The following is a 21,569-nucleotide window of genomic DNA, read 5'->3' on the forward strand; positions in this document are numbered from 1 at the left end:
ACCAGGGTTTACGACATTTGTTCAGATTATTTTAAAATCATCCCGATTCGCAGTTCCCTGGGAAAACATTAAATCTTAATGGCTTCCTGCTCAACTTAATTGATACTAGTTAGGGTAACAATTCTCAAGACTACTCAAACCACACACCCAGCCAGCTACTGCTAGGAAAGTCATAGTTTATTTTCCAATCTGATACCATTATCCTTATTGGTATGCCCTCAGAAACAAACTGTCCAAGATTTTATGATAATTTTATCCGCAAATTTCATTGAGTGGTGTTCAGATCAGAGAACACTACACAAGTGTTTTTTTTTTTTTTAATAAAGTTCGAGTCCGTGATGAACTGCAATCCTCACGACAACTGAGTCAGAATTGCCGAAGAAATTGACTTTTATGCTAACCACCCTATTCAGCAATCAAGGATCATAGCAATAGGCATGTGATCACCCAATAAGCAAGTCAGATTTTACACTGTTTACCACTTGCCCTGACAGGATAACACAAGTGATGGCAGAGTCTCTCCTCACCCGCCAAGTCCAGCCAGTCCTGAGCACCCACTACTCTTCTGCTTTCCTGATTCAACTAGATAACATACTTGCTGGTATCTGTACTACAGTATATATTCATCTTTGGTATTATGATATAAGCTGCTACTCTGCGATTTTTGCTGTGTTGGTGAATGCTTTTATTTTTTCAGTTAATAATTCAAGGTTTTAGTATTCATGTTAGCCTTTTTAGTGTAAGGCACTTAATGAATCCAATGCCTAATTAATTTTATTTGTCACTGAATTTTTAATATTGATGTTATTTCATATTTTAGGTCTGACGATAACAAGAGTCGAAACGTTACCAAATTACTGTAATATGTTGCTGTTTATCCATACGTTGGCACTCTTATTCATATCGATAATGTAAACACACATTAGTCAGAAACAAAATATGATTTATAAGAACTCTGTATATATCCTACGTAGACGTGAAATGTCATACGCATTTAATTTACGTTTCACACTGTTTTTAACTTTGTATTAGTCAGCTTGGTGTAGAAATAACTGGTGTCTTCTTCAGCATATTTCAACACCTCATATCAGGAAACCTTTATTTGTTTTGGTATGCAGTGACCATGGACTCGACACTTAGGGAACTAGGATGTATGGGAAAGTCAAATGTTTACAAGGGCGAGTCATATATTAGCATCATAACGTACAGGTCTATTATACGTGTATGGTTATGTTACAATATAAGTAAAAAGATACCTGGCTCTGGAAACATGTTGGTAATCGTAAACAGAAATTTAACCACTGTGTAGGATGTCTGAAAATTACCCAAATCTGATTTTTTTTTTCTGGGGTAAAATATCACATTATACAGTAACTATGTTTATTAGGTATGCCATAGAAAAGGTGCACATATACAAAGTTACAAGCAACTAAAATGAACTCATGATATTGTAAATACCCAGATAAGATCAATAGATAGATAAGCTATGTATTTGTGTAACCTTAATATCACATCATAGTGTTTGCAGTTGTGTAACATTATCTTTAATATTATAATACGATAAACATTTTACTCGTTGTATTTGCACACTGACAGTACTGTATATAGGAATCGTCCAGTAAATAAGAGCGATATTTTAGATGTAGATCTTCAGTCTTAAAGTTAGCTTGTTGCATAGCTTTATCCTAAATAATTATTTTATACTAAAAACTATGTCAGTTAGGAACCTAATATTTTACAGAAATGTTGCCTAATGTTACAGAAAGGCGTGATATGATTATGAGAGTTATCAGGTATCGCGGGACCCATCAGTGGCGTTTAACTGTTCTGTATTCTCTCACACTCAGTCACACCCTGGCCGCTCACTGTTGATGTGTCTGAAGTCATTATGGCTACCTTGATCCCCATATCTTACGCCGCCAGATTTCATTTTTGGGGGTATATTTAAAGGTACAAATCCACTCACCCTTGGTTAATTAAAAGCAATAAACAGCGACACAATCAGGAATAGTTCTCAAGAAATGGTACCGGTATGCATTGTTTTGGAGAGGATACCACGAAGAATAATTTGTGTGGTCACTTCCAGCACTTCATTTACGGAAATCAATTGTGTGAGTTGTCACGTCTTTCTTTAACATTAAGCTACATTTCTGTAGAATATTAGGCTCAAAACTGATAGTTTTTAGTGTTTGGGAATTATTTAGGGTTCTCGAATAAAAAAAATAACCTTGTACTTTGGAACAGATGAAGGAGGCAATAATTCAAACTTAGTTCCTGGAGATCAAGACACGTAAAATAGTTTTAAGTCTTTGTGTGGTATACAGACAGTTAAGCTCGTTTCACCAATTGATCTTAAGAATTTAAGAATTAACAAAGAAAGGGTAAAAGAGATAAATGTTTGTGACAACTTATGAATAGAGTACACGTACTCGAAAGAAAGGCCAATTATATGTATTTATTCCTGTTTTTACATGAAACTGTTTGTAGATTTTGATTTTAAAGTATCATTAAAATAATAAGATTATTACTTTAATAAATTAACTATGGGCGTATAATCTTGTAAGTTGAAACACCTCAAACAAGACACAGTAATTTGAAAAAATCGGTCTACTTGTCATTTGAAACAATCAAATATTAAGTGTAGCATCTTTAGTAAGAATGAATTGAAAGATGGTGAGTGTTGAGGTGGTAATAAAATACTGAATTAAATTATCTTTTGAGATAGTAAGCAAAACCAAGTAACAAATGAAAACTCACCTGAAGAATGGACGCTTGAGGTTCTCATAAATCATCTGCTTCAAAATGTTACGGCCATTGTTCTGAATTGTTTTTGTGATGTGCAATAATAATATTTAATTCTATGTTAGTTAAAATTCAGTGTTAATATAATATAGAAGTAAATCACGTGTCAACATGGTAAAGTATGAACAGCAAAGTGGTTTTTAAATAAAGTTAAGACAATCTGCATATACAACATGTACTTCCATAACTTGATAACATGTATTTTAAAGCAATATAAAGTATAAGTATTATGTCTACTGTATATAGATATTACATATGGTTTCACTAGATTGCGTTAAAATACACAAAACAAGTTTAGTTTGTAAAATATCTTGTGAGTGATAAGTTTGTCTCACACACTATGAGAATAAAACTTCGAAAATGAATGAGGATGGTAATATGGCAATGAATTATAAACAAAAGATTTGTCACGGAGATTAATTCTTAAAGGGTGTTCAATTTGAATGCACATGTGTGAATTACATTAAACTTATGGTAAAAAATAGAACAGTAACGAAGTGTGTATCAGAAAGGTTTGGAGGGAAATATTACTACACAAGAAACACTCAACATTTGGTATTATTTGGTGGGTATGACTTGTATAATTGTTATATTTTATAGTGTTGAATTTAAACGACATCTATCAGTGGTAATTGTTTTAGTTAAAGAAGACATTGCATAATAAGTCGCGTTAACATGATTATTGAGTTACAAATTTCTAGTTTAAGACGATAGTTTTCTATAACTATTAAACATAATGAAATGTTTTTTATTTGGAAATGTATAGTTCTTATTATTACTAATGAAAAACCCCTAATTAACTTAGAACTTTTGTTGTATTTCTATGTTTTCGAGAATATGCTGCAGGACAAGGAAATATGATATTTGAAATTTATTTTATTACAGTGGCTCCTTTAAATCAAAGAAAATGGCTTAGTTCACGAGTTTTCTTTGAATAAAGTACATTTTGCTCAATTTATGTCGATAAACTTGAACTTAAAACTTTTGATACTTACGATTATGTAGAATATATATAAAGTGACATTTTGACACTAAATGCTATGCGATAGATCCTTAAGAACTCAGTGAATATTGAAAATATTGTTCGGTTTGGCAGGAGGCTCAGGAGTGACCTGCACTATTTACATCATGTATTCTTACGCTTTTTCTGAATTATGTACTATAATTACAGAATATAAAGTTTATATAACATTATAATTTAAGTAAAAATATTTTCCTCTTAGTTTGTGTTTAGTAATGATGTATTTAGCGTGATGGCGGCGGAGCTGAGGGAACTAGTTTTGTGAGCGCGGATATGAGGCAGTGTGCTGTGGCCAGAGTGACTGTGGCGCGTCTTGTTGTTTGAGATCCAGAATTTCGTGAATTTTTGACCTTTCTAGTGATATATTGTTATATTTATAAAGTGTCACCTCAAGTGCTATAATGAAAATGAGTAGTATTTGGTCATTACCCCCATAACGTCAACAGAACCAGCCTTTTGAGGTAAGTTATGAGTTTCACCTCTGTTCTTTCTCCAACTGAAGTTTCTTTTCGTAGCTGTTTTCAAAATAGAGTTGAAAATCTGGCGTGGAAAATGTTCCCAAACGGCCAGAGTGTCATGCATGGTCATGTCATGTCATATGCTGTACCACCATTATAGTCAGCTGATTGTCATGTGAGCGGCTGTAAAGTAAATTTTTGAATGCTGTGAGGTTGGTGAGGGCGGCTGTACACTTGGCCATTGTACCCTGGCGGCGACACCCGCAACCTGACCTGCACACCCACCACATTTTCACTTCTCTACATCCTTATTTATGTCATTTTTACACTTGTCGCCCCAGGATCTACATGACCTGGGTTGACTGGCACTCTTAGATGCAATAAGCGTGGTTAAAGGCCGCCGTGAGGCCAGAAATAAGGGGTAAACGCCAGCGGGGTGGTGGTTCAGGGCCGGCGGGATAGATGGCGCCGCCTTCGTCCCCGCCAGAAAATGGAGTCATTGACATGGCTAAAGCGACCGTAGCCTATCACGTACTTTCTACCAAAACATACAATAAATATATCCTCTTTCGCCCCAAAACTGTAAAATATTGCCATTATATTGTGTGTCTTTGCCATAAAGGTTGAAAGAACTTGGCGGGGAGGAGCCAGTACGCTGGGATAACGGTACTGGGTACTGGTTGTTCAGGATCAGCTGATCGGGAAAGATTTTGATTTGTGAGCTTATATATTGGATGTTGTAGGGTGGTGGTGATGAGCCATGTGCCGGCAGTGTTGGGTGGCTGTGTGGCCAGCCCAGCTTGGTGGTGTGGCTCGGTGGGAACTAGACTTAACTCCACACTTATCATGCAGATGCATGCTGTCCCTGGGTAACCTACTTACAAATAAACAGTAGTTTGTAGCTGGATACGGGCTCTGGTTCCCGGAGTAGAGACAGTATTTGTGTAAATTTTAATTAATTTACTGAATCCAAATTAAAGTGGAAATTGTCCTGGGAATCATTACTACTTGGTCTGTTAGGAATGAAGTTGCTAAGTAAAGGTCAAGATTGCTACATATTGGCATATTGAATATGTAAGAATGCTCAGGTTTGATTGGTTCACATCGTTTGTGTTCATAAATAGTTTGGCACTAGTCTTGGATCAAGTGTGATGAATGTCGGAAAAAAAAATCAGAATTGATAATGTTTTCTTTAGATTATCACACAAACATTTGGGTGCTACTATAGTATGTGGTCTATCTGGATATTTAGTCTACAGTATGTGGTCTATCGGGATATTTACACTAGTATGCAGTCTACTGGGATATTTACACTACCCTGTACCAGTATAGTGCTATGAGATCTACTGGGATATTTACACTATAGTATGCAGTCTACTGAGCTGGAGGATATTTACACTAGCGTCCATTAATCTAACCGAACTTCACTTGACCTAGGTTAGGTTAATGGACACTACAGCAAATATCCTGGTACTGTATACCGATTCCATCTCTATAGATGGTTTTATATCTAGAAGTGTAAGTAATAAGAGTGCAGAGGTCTTATTGCAACTATATCTTGCGCTAGTCAGGCCGCACCTCGATTATGCGGTTCAGTTCTGGTGCCCTTATTATAGAATGGATATCAATTCACTAGAGTCGGTGCGGCGAAGAATGACGAAAATGATTCCTGGACTTAGAAACCTTCCATATCAGGATAGGTTAAAGAAACTAAACTTGCATTCCCTAGAAAGACGAAGAGTGCGGGGAGATATGATAGAAGTATTCAAGTGGGTGAAAGGAACCAATAAAGGTGATATAGATAAAGTTCTTATAATATCCGAGCAGGATAGGACTCGGAACAACGGATTCAAGTTGGATAAGTTTGGGTTTAGGAGGGAGATAGGAAGGAACTGGTTCACAAATAGGGTGGTGGATGAGTGGAACAAGCTTAGCAACCTTGTAGTAAGTGCTGGAACCCTGGAAAGTTTCAAAGGGAGGCTGGATAGATTCATGGATGATAGAGAGTGGTAATAACTCTCGACAGGAGCTGCCATGCACAGGCCAACCGGCCTATTGCAGACTCCTTATTTTCTTATGTACTTATATGGCTCTGTAGACCACCTTCCGGTACTATAGTAGCACCAACATTTCTATTGGTACTTAGAATGCTAATTTATTGGAACAAAAACAAAGAACTTTGAATGTACCAAAACAGTGGGTCGGCCTTGACTTTGGCAATTGTTATTATATAAGAATAAACCCTTAGTGGGATAAAATATTTAGCCGCAATGAAGCAGTAAATTATTTATTTTCTGGTTTACTGTACTTACAGTAGCAGTTCATTCTTGCAGAAATAAGACATATTAGCTCGGTGATATTTCTATTTGCAGGAGTGCCAAAACTTTGGAGGCAATGGCCTGCTTGTTAGTTGTTTTTCCTTGCTGCAATTATTATGCCCGTGGAGTTGTTCTGGATACTAATTCCTGTACATGTCCCAATATGTACCAGATATGTCGGTAACTTCTGCACTGCTGCTCTACTAATGGAAATGTAACATATAATTCCAGTGGGATCGGATAAGTTGATATATCGTATTTTAAGGTTTCGCTAAATAAAGACGTACTCATTTACCAGATCGCTCCAACCATGAAAAAAAAATACATGTAGCACCTGTACTGTATATGGTATACTTGTATTATAACTGTATCACTTTTAACCACTTAGGTATGAGGGATCTCTCTCTGCTGAATAAAATCATCTGGCATTAGCCAAATGAAATATTAAATATGGCATTCAGTAGTGAAGGGGTTAGTGGATATAGTGTATTAGCCCCTTGGGGCTGAGGGGTCTATCTGTGCCGAGTAGAATTGTCTGGCATTAGCCAAATAAAATATTATAGTGGCATCCAGTAGTAAACGGTTTAATGACATGGTTTGAATTGTGTGATATCGGAACAACTTATGATGTAATGCTTAGAATAATCAGTCTGAGAGCCACTCGTTAAGGTATCTGTAGTTTCACTCTCTCCTGAACGTATCAACAAAAGAAGCTATGACCATCACCTTAGGTGGGAAGAACGTAAGACTAAAGGGAACTTCAGTAGTGCCTACTGGCCCATACTAGGCAGCTGTATTTTCACCCATCCCTTACTCATAAACTGGTTTTGAAGTTTCTCATTTGAATTATCGTAATGATGGTTTTTGGTAATTTGTTCCACTCTTCTGGAACAATGTGTACCGGTACCGTACTTAACAGTATAGGGTACTTGCCAGTGTGGTATCTAATACTTCCCCGAGTCTAAATTTCTCTTAATTTAAGACTGTAGCTAATTGTTGAGACAAATAACGTCACTGTCTCATGCTGGCCAAGAAATTGCACTTGTCTCTAGAGGTTAGGATAGGATTTTTAAAGAGAGACGACTTGATAAGACTTGTCTTTATGATTAGTCCCAGCTAATTTATAACACGTGCTTCGTATTTGCTCTTGATTTGATATTTTAACGCCTTGTGTACTTGATCCTCTCCGTGCTGAATAAAATCATCTAGCGTTAGCCAATTACAGGTAGTATAATAAAGGTGGTGTCCCTGTAGTGTAGGGATCAAGATCCTTTTATTATCACCTTTTTTAGCCCCAGTTAGACACTATGGTCATATATAGTACCCAGTACAGGGCGTCCTCGCTTAACGTCGGGGTTACGTTCCTGAAAACGCGACGTTATGCAAAACAGCGTTGAGCGGATCAATTTTCCCCATAACAAATAGATAAAATACGGGAGTTATGTTCCTGAGCCTCCCTTTGCCCCATGAAAAAAGTTGCATATACAGAAAATCATTGCCATTTCTATAGAAAATAGTATATAGAACTACAGTACTAAGTTATGTATTGGTACTCACCGATGGGTGGAGGTGGTAGGGGAGTCACTGAGACTGTGGCTGCCTCCTCCTCCTCCTGCCCTGACTGGGGTTCGTCCGTCGCTGCTTGCTCCTCCTCGGCTGCCGGCTGTTGTGAAGAAGCTCCTGACGTCCTGCCACGAAAAAATTAATCCAGTGTTGACTGCTTGGTGCTACTCATCTTCTTATAGATCTCGGTGTAACAACCAAGACTGTCTTCAATGCTGCATTGAGCCTTTGAGCTACGTTCTCTGTTTGGGTCGTCACCTAAAAGCATTTGCATTGCTTGCTGGAACATGTTCAACGATTCTGCCAACCTCTTGGAAGTTAGCATTCGTTGAGCTTCTTCGTCGTCGTCTTCAACGGGACTGTGTTCTGCTAATTGTTGCAGATCTTCTTTGGTGAGCTCTTCTGTATGGAATGCCAGGACATTCCCAATATCCTCTGATTCCAGCTCATCAAAGCCTGCCTGTCTAGCCAAGCTGAGGATATCCCTATTCATAGCTGGGACTAAGTCCGTGAATCCCGTAAAACTGTTGATGCACTTGGGCCACAGTTTACGCCACACACCATTCAGGCAACTTTCTGAAACATCTTCCCATGCCTTGCCATTGTTGTCAGTTGCATGAAGAATGTTGAACCTGCGCCAGTGTTCTCGGATCGTTGGTTTATTTCCGTCTGTAGCCTTGAGCAGCTGGGCCACGGTACAGCATAAATAATATGCCTTGAATGCGGCGATGACGCTTTGGTCCATGGGCTGCATCAATGCTGTTGTGTTGGGAGGCAGGAATACAACTTTTACACTGTCATGCAAGTCGTCGAGATTGGGAGGATGAGCTGTAGCATTGTCAAGGACCAGAAGAATTTTGAAATTAAGGTGCTCCTTGGCACAGTATTCCTTCAGTGCAGGGACGGCATACTTGTTTAACCACTGGTTAAATATGGCGCCGGTTATCTATGTCTTTTTGTTTGCTCTGTAAATGAGAGGAAGGTGATCCTTAGAGTAACCTTTCAGGGCCCGTGGGTTGGCAGCGCGAGAAATCAGCATAGGCTCCAGCTTGAAGTCACCGGAAGCGTTTGCGCCAAGCAGCAGCGTCAAGCGGTTTTTTGCCGCTTTAAAACCTGGCGCTCTTTTCGCCTCTTTGGAGATATACAGTAGGTCCTCTCAGGCATCCTCTTCCAAAAGAGACCAGTCTCATCCATATTGAAGACTTGCTTTGGTGAGTAGTCTCCTTGCTGGATAGTCCGTTTGAATTCTGGCAGGAATGTCTCAGCAGCAACCTTATCTGAACTGGCAGCTTCACCAGTCATCTTTATGTTGTGGAAGTTATAACGCCACTTAAATTGTTGAAACCATCCTCGGCTGGCCGTAAAGGTCTCTGCCTTTGAGCCTTCACCCTCTTTTGCCTTTAAGTCGTCAAACAAGGATTTCGCCTTATGCTGGATAACCATAAGGCTCACAGGGGCATTGTGTTGATTCTGGTCCTCTATCCACATTGCCAGCATCTTTTCCACCTTCTCTATCACAGTATTTCTAGTACGAGTTGTCTTAGAAGCACTCAGAGAAGAACCACTTCCAGCACTAACCTTAATCTTGTTAGCGTTGGTCCAGATAGTAAGAACCTTTGTGGGGGTTAGACCAAGCACAGAGTCTATGTCCACAGCACGTTCCTCTTTTTCAAATCGGGTTAATACATCCATTTTCGTAGCAAGGGTAATGGTCTTATGTTGCCTCTTCACTACACTCGCATCAGCAGTGTACTCTAACCATTCGAAATGGCTTGGAAGCTATTTCAAATGGTTAGAGTACCATTTTAGAGCTGAAACACTTAAGCACACATGAAAGATGTAGAGTCGTAACAGAGACCGGCTTGGTGTCGCTTGGGGACGCTGTGACGTTCTGCGAGTGAGGGCAGTGCGCTGAGTCGAGAGAGGGCGTAGCGAGGCCAGACAAGAGCGGGTGAGGCGCCGTAGAAAGTAGTCCGTGACGATGCAAAACGACGTAGTATCGGATCACCTGGATGTTAAAAAAAATTTTGGTCTCTAAAAGTTCATCGACGTAGTTCCGAAACAACGTTAAGCGAGGACTTACTGTACTCTTAACTAATTCATTACCGATATATTCTGTTATCAAATTTGCAAATAAGCTTTCAGTGTCTCTCATTCCCCTGCAATCACTATTTGCATAATTTACTCTTCAAATGCACCTGAAGACATGTACTGTACTGTAGACTTGTCATTCACACCACCATGCATACATCCAATTGGCCAATTTTCATAATATACTGTTCTGTAATGTTTGAAAAATTAGTCTATTCATAAATTTCATATTTAGATTGCTCAAATCTTTCATAAAAAAAATATTTATTCGCTGTATTGGTATTTTATAAAGTAGATTTTTGGTTGACAGACTGTAGTTAATATTTGCAGTCACTGTGGTAAGTAAGGTATTTCCAATATTATTTTTTGTTTTGTAGGGATTGTGACCCACATTGTAATGGAATATGTAGGTCAGAGAAAATAATGTTCTCTAAACTTCTGTTCGTAAACTGAGTTTTGTTGGCCAACTGGCAGTTGTCAACACTTCACCACTTGCTTACTTGGTGAAATTGAGATGTACTGTATATACGGGTAAATCTAACTTAACTAATCCTAACATAGCCATAGTAACATGTAATTGAGACCAACTATACAAAACTAAATACATCTAATGGTTATTTAGTGAGGTAATCTTGCCATCGAGTTAATGTTCTTGTCTTGGGTGAGTTGGTCTATGTGAATTTGCAACCTTACATAACCTATGAAAACTACAGTATGTATTTATCGTTTACAACTCAGATTCAAATTTACCGGTACAGTATAATTATGGTATGTGTTTACTTGTAGAGGCCCCTTTCCACATTTTTTTTTTTGCCTTCAGACTACTGTACAATTTTTTGTGACTACAAAATCAACATACCTTGTAATTTTAAGAACCTCAGATCATCTCATTCTGTGTTGTGGGAGGCTCACACAAGGTATCTACTCGACATATCAAACTACCAACATTTTGCAACGTTAAACCAGAATATCAGTGTCTTGTGGGTTAGATAAAGCTACTGTATATGTGTACTGTTGTAAGTTGCATGTGGGTAAAAATTTATGGAGGATCAAAAATGTAAAGGATTTGTGGGCTTAAGTTATTTTATACAGTATATGTTGTGTTTTAATGTTGGGCTCCCAAAATTGAAATGGAGCAATGGTGGTTTTTGACGAACTTGTCATTTCTGGATCTGTTGTTACTGGTACACTAATGTTTTGGTAAGTTAGGATTTTGGTCTAGGGGTTAAATCTGGCAATTCTGTAACACAGCTTATTAAATATGAGGCATCCCACTACTTACAAACCTTCAGGTTTGTGAACAATATCCCAATAAAATAAACTACAAATCCCGACTGGACTTTCAGTTTAAGTTTTGAATCCTACAACAGGATTGCAGTAGGGGTGTGCTTCAGAAGAGGCCAGAGTGTGTTCCTGCAGTCTTTTGTTGTGTTGTACAACTTGCATCTCATTATGTTTTCCACTACTTTAAATGAATTTATTTATTTATTTTATTTTTTCTCTATTTATTTTTTTTGAGTTCCAATAATGTTTCAGAACCAAAAGAATGGTGAAAGTTTGGTTAGGATGCATTGTACAGTTATGCTAGAGGTGAAATTAGACATCCTAAAATATATGGAAAGTCTCACTGAAGTTGGGCATTCTCTGGGCAAATAGCGGCTATGAAAGGATAGCAACAATAAAACTTGACTGCTGAACAAATTGATTGATGTACCGAGTCTGGAATGTAACCTCTTTGTAAGTAGTGGACTGGTTTATATTTGTATGAACCATAACAACATTCAACCTGTGTGTGGTAACATGGAAAATGCAAAGAATGAGGTCTTCCAGGACTGCCTGTAATGTTCAACTTAATGGTTCCTAGGTCGGATGGTAATTTACCGTAGCTGTGATTGGTAGTTAAAGGTTAAGGAAATCACTGCCATTTTAGAATGGCCTATTCTGAGCTAGCATGTAACACCAGAAGTGAGACTACAGTAGGTCCTCTACAGTATATTAGACTGTTTTTCTTGCTTTGATCTGTTGAGTGAAAGCTAGATGAAGATAGTAAGTTACCTTAGGACTGCATCTACGTTTAACATTAGAAACAATGAAATATATGGGGTGTTTGAAATGGAGAAGATGATGGTGAAAATTACAGTGGGATAAATTGGGAGAAGTGAGGTTATTTTGAAGTGGTTTAAACATGTGAAAGGTGGAAGAGGGTAAAGTAGAGATGATATACAGAAACATGTGACTGATGAATGGAATAAAGAGAGAGCCTACATCTTGAGCCAGAAACATGGAACTAAGCATTAAAGAGAACAAGGAGGGTATAAGGGGAATAAAGAATACCCTGCACTGTTGCCTCGACAGTAATGTAGTATCAGACTGGCTTAGAGACTTATTTTGGCCACTCCACAGAAGGGAGTAAGGCATCTAAGATAAAAGATTAGCTACTGGTATATTTCGTGCGATAAGACTATGACAGTTATCTCCTGTGGTTACATAAGTGAAAATCCTTTTAAGATTTTGTTTGTTACATAAATTTTTTGTATAAGGTACAGCACTTTAGTTCCTAGTCTTATAGGTAGAGTGCATTCTGAAGGAAGGGTCTTCTAGCTCTGGAGTTGTGTTGCTCTTAGTTGTGTGGTTACTTTCTTCAGTAGCTGCAGAATCAGATTTTACTTTGGGGGGGACCTATGCTAACCCTAAGTATACAGTATACTGTAGCTGTACAGTAGTACGTATCTGATCAGTGTGGCTGTTCATGTTGGCATCCTGAAAATGTGCATGACCATAACCCATTGATCCGGAAGTCTTGGATTAATGTGGATTAGGCTATTGTGTTAAATAACCTTTTGGCATCCGGGATATTCCGTTACTCAGAAAGATAGGAATTATTTTGTGTAAAACAAAGTCGAGTATGTTGTACAAGTGCATTAAAGAAACTGTTGTTGTCGAGCCTCATCCTTTAGAGTTAGTTCCCACTCAAGCTGATGTGCTACATTATATCTTGGGGTCTACTTATATGGTACTGTACTGTGTATGTTTGTGGTGGTTCTCTCATTAGTAATAGTGCACCACCTGGCTGTCCTGAACACCTGTCTTATTTTGAATAACTGGAGTTAATTGTTTGGTCTATACAGTACCATACAGGTTGGCTTCGGAAAAAAATATGTGAAAAAAGTTCAGAGGTGACAGCTCGTAGACAGTTACAGCAAGCAAACTTTTCTTTGTTTCAAGTTACAGAGTATTGCCCTAACTATTTAGTTATCATATGCAAGTATAATTTGCTAGTTTAAAGTGTAAGTGATAATAGAAGTCAATAATCAAAATCCATTTTTTTTTTTTTCAAATTTCAAATGTTGCAAAACTTTCTCTGGCAGGAGTGTACCAGAGAACATAGAGTAATATACTGTATACTTTATAACTATAGTGAAAAATATTAGAAACTTGTCTATCTTGAAAATTTTGAAACAATGTGAGGTGCTTGATAAATCCTATATATGGTACAGTACCTGAGAATGTGACTTGAATGGAGGTACCGGTATGTGAAAATTGTCTTCGACTTGGGGTTGACTTCGGACTGATAAAAAAAATGACTAGGGGAGGCACAGTCGAAATATTATTCATGCGTATTTGAAAGATTGCATAATATAAAACTTGTACTGTACAGTAATGGCATTATGCATAGTACTGATAACGAAATATGGTAATGATAAAACTACTGTATATAATCTACAGCTTGGGGCGATGCAAGAATGTGTACTGGACATCAGCGCCCTGTTAAATTTGTTTTGCTCTCTCCTAATGTATATTCTTATATAAATTAACCCTTAACAGAAGCAACTACTGTTGCATGTTATCTTAACTTAATACATTTTCTTGAAAATTTTTCCCTTGTCTTGGCTCTTTATCCCTTTTTGACCAGCTATAGGTGTAATTATGCTGCTGTAGATTTTTTGTCATTTACTGTATTTTTCACCCCCCGGAGTTCGTTGATGTCCGAAGCAACCCCCAGACTGTCCAGCCAGGCTCTAACGGAGACAGTCATTGAATTAACACTTGCCGGACACCTATAAATCCTCTCTTCACAAAAGAAGTGCTGTACGTACTGTATGATGTTTGCTGAATTTCTGGTGACACATGGACAGCCCATTAGTTCATGCACCAATAGTGTAGCCATTTAACATATGCTTTTCGCCTTCAAACTTAAACACTGCTAGGATAGTTTCATGTTATTCTCTGTGCAATATAGAGTAGTATGTTGTATTTAATGCAGAATTGAGGCTTGAATGTGATTTTGAAATTTTTTATGTATTCTGAATAAGTTCATGCATTTACTCAATTATAGTAGAGTGGGTACAGTATGTGTAAAATCAGTTATATATCCTTATGTTAGGAATTCAACCACATTTAATGGCAGTAAGACTGATATGCCTGGAGAGGAATGTATAAAATTTGTCAAAAGTCCTAGTTGACATCTGTTAATATTACTGTACAGTACATGTAAAATATATAAATGTTCACAGAGGAAATCCTGTTGATATGTACAGATAAAATCTTGAAATAAGTGTACAGTACAATATTCACAAAGGACAGGTAATGGTACTGTATTATGCACAAATGTAGACTTTTGTTGATATTTAACAGGTGTGGAAATCAGACACTGATGTCTTGTTCAGTTGGTAAAACTATATATAGTACAGTACAGTATAGTGGAAGTTTGAGGCTGCACAATGGAGCCAGCAGCATAATCGTATTGACTGGGGAGCAATAATGAAAACTACTGTAACTTCACTTATAGTAAATTACTTTAGGACCAACCTTGATCCCTTTGAGAAAAGAATAGCAACATTGTGTTTAATAATGTACTTTACTGTATACAGGTTTGTACATGATATGGATGCCAACCAGAGTACAGTACTGCACTGTAAATATGATATGTATCCTGCAAAAAAGTTAAATTGCCAAACTAATAAAGATACATGGAAATTTTCATTGCATTTATATAAAGTTGTAGCCTGAGAACTAAGTTCACTTCTCATCTTTGCAATACTAATGAGCATGTACAATAATTGCATAAGTAAACCAGATCTAACCTAAAATGATGGGAATTTGCCCAAATATACCTAATGCTGTTACACAGTTGTCAGCTGGTGTAGCTGTGCTTGGGAAGGGACGCCCACAAGAGGATCTTATCAAACATAACCAGGTGTGTGGAAAGACTTTGATTTAATTTTGATTTTAATAATTTTTATCCTCTATTTTGTGGGTAAAGAACCACTTTCCTAGTAAGAGTGATCAGCTCCGAACGTTGAATGAAGGGATGTAGCCTGGTTATGAAGTAATGTGGTTATACAATACAGTATTATAACAAATATTAAAAGAATTGGTAACCTCAGAAACTTCCATCCAATCGTAAAATACTAATTGGTGTACTGAATGTGTTTCGTTTCCTGTGGAGCTTGCCACATGTTACCTAGAGATTAACCTACAGTCCAGTACAGTGTTGTTTGTCAGTCATTCTCACTCCCTGGTAAAACAACATCTGAAGAATTTGTTACCGACATGGCCATTTGCATACAGTGCTAGTTTCGCTCTTGTGAATATCCGAAATGATGCAAGAAGCAGCATTACATCTTAAAATTACCCTTCATTACTATTGGCGAACCCAGGAAGCTGCAACTGGGCGGCCACGGGGAGAAACCAACATGAGGAGGTGGATCAATGCCAGAGCCTCTCCTTTGGTGTTTGTAGCCATCAGGTTGCTAGTGTGTAAAACCTCTACTCATGTACACCGAGAAGGAACGTGTATGCTGCTTGTCAGATGCTACAGCTGGCTGGTTCGTTATCCTTTTTGGAAAGTATATAATTGTCGGGTCTTATAAAGATGAAAATAGAGTTCTCACTTATTGCAGTGATATATATATATATACATATATATATATATATATATATATATATCGACCGCAATATGTATGAGAATTAATGTAGTATTGTGTTATGGTTACGGAAAATCGCAGTTAGGTGTTTCATGGTCATTGCCTTGGGGTGCAGCTGGTTACGTGTGTACCCACTGAATAAGGGCAATGGATCGTTCAATATAGGAAGATACTGTAATATGCGAATAGCTTTTCTGCTGAATCATGCAGCTATGTATAATTGTCCTGAGATCATGAAGAAATATTCAGCAACAAGTGGATAAAACTTAGGTAGAGTTAAAACATGATTAAACTAAGTACATGGTTAGGAAGTTCAGAGCAAGTGTGATAGTGTTACCTCGAGACGTTATGGGGCACCCCTGTTACTCAGACAGCTGCAGTAAACACGATCACGTCACTACTGCTGAGCTCGCTACCGTGTGTTACCAAGTGTCCGGCTTATTATATTTTGACTTAACGTTATCATGGTGGTGGACGTCTAAGACTACAGTAGTTGAGTAGTATTAGAATTAGGTTTAGTCCAAAGTGGTCCTAATTCTAATGATCATGTTAATTTAGTTTAAGGCCTCTTAGGACTGGAGCACATTTGACTTTCAACCCTGGACTTGGCCATGATTCATAAAGAAGTCAGGATTTTGCTGAGAAACTTGGTAAGGAGCCTTTGAATAGAGTTGCGAGGTCTGCTCTTCAAAAACTACTCATCGGGCAGAACGCCATGGGAGGAATTAGCCTCCTCCCTTCTCTTGAAGAGGAATTGCCCAAGAAATTTTGCGTTGTCGCTGTAATATTGTGACATTTTGAATTTAATCAGTTATGCTTTTACGATTCACTTAATACAGGTAAAATTATAGCACCGTGTCACAGTAATGAATATATCGGGATTAAATTCACTTTCATTTTTTTTTCAAGCAAACATCTGCGGTAACAAAATAATACAAATGTGTTAGTGAGAGTAACCCGGTCAAGCAGAGAAAAGTGGATGGATGAGGTAGGGTCATTTGTCTCGGGGTCCCGGCGCTCAACACAACCTCGGGAAGTTTACTGCGTTGCTGTCACGCCTAAGTTTCGGAGATGATTTGTAAACATATATCACTATATCTGATCATTATCAGCCAAGAGAACAATTTTAGTGTCTATAATAAATTGTGCCGGTACGGATACTTAATTGGTAAATATTGCCCTTATGTTACCACAAAGAATATTTATGTTGCAATAATATGGAATTTGTAATCACATCAACCGAAATGAGTTTGCGGATATTATGGAATCCCACGTTTCACATCCCCCCCCCTCTTATGGAGATATGCTCCCCTACCAACAATTTTGTTCGCTAAGTGAGCAAGTATTGGAGTAGAGGAAAAATGTGGGGTTTAAACTCTAAAAAACACCAAACAAACCTTTGAAAACCGTACCTAACCTTTCTTTACCTATAAAAAGGTTAAGATTCGCCTTTGAGTTTATGGGTCCCTCATCTGAACACCGAAAAAACACTCCCATCGAAAACACAAATAAGGTCATCTTTTTATGGTTTTGGGATTTTTATAGGTTATGTAAGATTTTCAAAGGTTAGTTTGGTTGTGGTGTTTTTTTTAATGTCTTGACCAGGATGTTGAGGGCCTTCAGGGATAAGTTTATGTTGGAATGCTAACACCCAGTCTTCTTTATGTTGAATTTGAAGAATGATAATCGCAATTTGCATACCATTGAACGTATTTTGAGCTTGGTGTTTCGCAGTCCTCATGGAGTTTAGTTCACACAAGCAAATATCTCTACACGCCGCATATAACCCCCTTCACATGTACAGTACAGTCTCGTTCAAGATTCTTCGAACACTGCTGGAGACAGCTGGCAACCCAAGGTCGTTTGTTTACTATAGTGCGTAGTAAAGATTATGAACAAATGTAAAAGTGGTAGGTGATTGGTTACTTAGTTTCCCGTTACTTAATTTAATGGTTGGGCATTGTTGTTTCGTATTATATTATATTATGTACTCTAGTAAACAAACGGCCTTGCGTTGTGTCCAGCAGTGTTCGAAGAATCTTGAAGGAGAACTACATACATTACTCTTAATAACAATATCAACAGGGACCGCCAAAGATACCCACGGCTATCGGATGGTGGGCTTCGTACTTACAGAATCCTCGTTTTAAATAACAAGTGAAATGTGTCAATAACGCTTCAAGAGCGTGCATTACATTGAGTCAAGAGGGGGAAAGATTCCATCTAGATTGTGTTTTTGCTTCATTGTCTTCCCTGCAGCGGCCTGCTGGTGTGCATTTGCTGCTATAATGGTGCCGTCCGTCTGCACTATTAATGTGAAGTATAAGGGAGCTTGAAAGGTGCACGCGGCAGGTAGATGGTTGTTAGGGAGGTGGAGGCTTGGGTTGGGGGTGGTACCGTTGTGCTGGAGCCCACCGGTCCGGACCGTCTCGCCTGCCAGCACACGCGTGGGCGGAAGAGACTGGCATTCTCCCTCTTCTCTTTTCCCCATTATCCAGTTCTCTTTACTCCTACCTTTCCCGTTTACTATTTGTTGTATTTTACCCTCCCCCCCCCTCGGTGTATCTAAGTCAGGAGATACTGAGTGAGAAAAACGAAGGACCAGACAGGGGGAGGGGGGTTATTTTGAGAAGGGCTGATGGCGGTGAGGGGGTGCTGGGTGGCTCCCCCCCACCACTCGTCTCCCTCCCACCACTCGTCTCCCTGGCGTTCCTCCCAGCCCGGGCTCGCTCCTTGCTCCTGCCTTGTTCCGCTAGGCGCTCTACGTCTGTCTACACACGGTTAATTATTTTATGATAACGTTTCCCTCGTGTGCTCGTCGACTTGTGACGGGCTTGTTCTGTTACACAATGTTCACAGAGGCGCTTCCCCAGAATTCATGATAGTGGTTCTGCAACCCACTATAAAGATATCAGTCAGGCCGCCGCGATATAGTGCACTCTTGTGAACTATGTAAATTTGACATTGTTGTTGGAGGGGCGTTGAGAGGTGGTGACCGTGGAAAAATACCAGGTTATCTAGTGCATCGCGTCATGGTGAGGTGCAAGCCAACTCCCTAGCTGCCATTGTTTAACGAAACTAAAAATAACTAATTTGAAAGAAACAATAGTACGTTAACGAACAAGCACACTCCTACCAGCAACTTTTGAGAACGCGCGCGCGAGTGGTTCGCCTACATTTGCAAAGTTTGATCAATTTTATTTTAAACACAACGTTCCTACACGTGTTTTGATTTACCTTGCTGAAATTTATAACTTAGGTTGAGTCTCAAAAATGCAAGATGAAAAAATCACCCAATTGGCCTCACACACACCCCTTCTTTCTTGTCTCCTGCTGTGTTCATTCAGTTCCCTACGAATAAAGCAGATAATAAAGTGTGTTACGGGATGCATATACACAGTATCTTGTCTCGGTGGTGATAGAGGACGTATGATAACGGTGGTGGTATTGCCCTTGCGATTAAGTGGGTGACGTAGTGTTATTGATATTGAACATGACAATATCTTTACAGTATTAGAGACTATTCATCTCATTCGATAATATTTATGTAAGAGATGAACACTCAGTGCCACTTTAAACGTATATGCCTAATGTATTTGTACATCTTGAGTGTTTTTGTGATGGATGCGAGGCAACCCCCCCCCTCCCCCGTTGCCCATGTCACGACTTGGTGGTGAGAATTAGGGCGTACGTATGCCGGACAAGGAAAAGTCGCGCCTCATTTCCCTTCATTTTTAATGCTGACGTGATAGTTTTCACGTAGCCACCCCTCACACTCTTTGTCCGGCCATACAGCTAGGGACAGTACTGTAGGTCCTGCGTTTGCGAATCATTTCTCAAGTTTGAGTAGCCACTTCTGTTGGTTATTGGTTGACCTGTGTTTGTTCAGGTGAAATAAGCTGGGGGCTAATCTTTTGGTGGTAAAGTTGTTGATTACCATTACACTTAGTCTGTATCGTGTTCATCACAGTAATGGAGATGTTTGGATGTTAACGAAACGTGACATATATTAAGCAGCGTGACAGCCGTCAAGACGTAGATTTATATTATTGTTGATATCTTAATTTTGGTTGTGATTTGGGTTTGTGTACAACTGAACACGTAGCAGACTGAGTGCGTGTGTGTGCACCTTTTTGTTGTATGACGACTAATTATTAAAGAAGGGTTGTCCTTGGAATTGTTCATTTTGAAATACAGATTCCTTGTAGATAATTTTGAGGCGGTGCATCGTTTTGTTTTGGCTCTGTGCGAGGGTATCGTTTCCTACCATTGTCTTTAATTAATATCAACAACAGTCTGTTGACATGTTTGTTATCTGAAAGCTGGTACTGTAGATGTAAGGAAATTCGTTACACTTGTTTCATTCAGCGTTGAAAATAATCTGCCTTTGTACTGCGAGATTATGAATATAGTCCGTGCTATGTTAGTGGGGAACATAATGTGTGGCGTTTGTTCTGATATGTATTGATATGTATACCGTGCTGCAGTTGGTGATAGTGAGCACTATACTATAGTTGCTGGCAGTACGTACAGTTCTATACCGGGTGACCATGTGTAGTTGCTGACATGTACTGTATACTGCCCGACATGTGTCACTGTGATCTACTAAACCTAAGAATCATGACACACCCAGTGCTAGATTTACCGAAAGATCCCCCTCCTTTCTCTTCTCCGAGTCGAATTTCCCCTTACTTTGATGAGAACATACCTGTACACACATACCTCGGTGGTTGGGAGTCCATCTTTGAGCTTTTTAACCTGTGAGTTTACCATCGTCTTGTTTTATTTGTTATTAACAGTAATTCACCAGTATAATATTAGGGAGTAGAGTAGCTTGACTAAGGTTCAGTCACTCTTAGTAACCTATTTTATAAGGGAAGTTTTTTTAAGTAGCCCTGCTTCCCTCTGTCGTTGCCTTTACTTACACTAGTCCACTACCTTCTTGTGCTGTTTTAGACCAAGTTTTAGCATTACATATTGTCTTAAAGTCCATATTTTGGCATAAATTTTGTATAGTGTAATGTTTGATGTTGGTTATTACATCATCCTTATTGATTGATGCAAGGATTAATTCAGTGTACAATTGTCAGCTCCTGCCGTTGCCACGTAGTAGTGACTCATTCAGTAGTCAACAACACACTTACGTCATATCTTAAAAGGACACCGATGCATGTGTTATCGTCTCAATGAGCACGAGGTGGTGGTGGTGGAGCGTGGGTTGGTTGGTCCGGGGCTGGTGTGAGGGGAGGCAGCCGCCCCGGGTCGTGCGTTCCCTCACCATTGATTGTTACTCACCAACTCTCATCTCTGTCGACACTGTTTCAGACCCAGCCACCTCCAGCTGATCACTCCCTCCTGTCGTGTTGCTCTGCTCATCATTAATTATGAT

General features: G+C 38.9%; 1 protein-coding gene across 6 annotated transcripts in view; it reads left to right on the forward strand.

Annotated features, from left to right (window-relative positions):
- Window positions 1–4,104: 4,104 nt before the first annotated feature.
- Window positions 4,105–21,569, forward strand: part of LOC121861783 (nipped-B-like protein) — a 116,330-nt gene continuing 98,865 nt past the window's right edge. For 5 of the 6 annotated variants that reach the window (XM_042359684.1, XM_042359689.1, XM_042359688.1 and 2 more), the window contains exon 1: window positions 4,105–4,284. The gene's annotated coding sequence lies outside the window, so the exon portion shown is untranslated. Of the gene's footprint in view, window positions 4,285–14,317; window positions 14,343–21,569 lie in introns of those variants that run through there. The other variant, XM_042359685.1, reaches the window with a different exon arrangement.

Source organism: Homarus americanus, unplaced genomic scaffold, assembly GCF_018991925.1.
Source record: "Homarus americanus isolate GMGI-L3 unplaced genomic scaffold, GMGI_Hamer_2.0 scaffold8148, whole genome shotgun sequence".
Taxonomy (NCBI): domain Eukaryota; kingdom Metazoa; phylum Arthropoda; class Malacostraca; order Decapoda; family Nephropidae; genus Homarus; species Homarus americanus.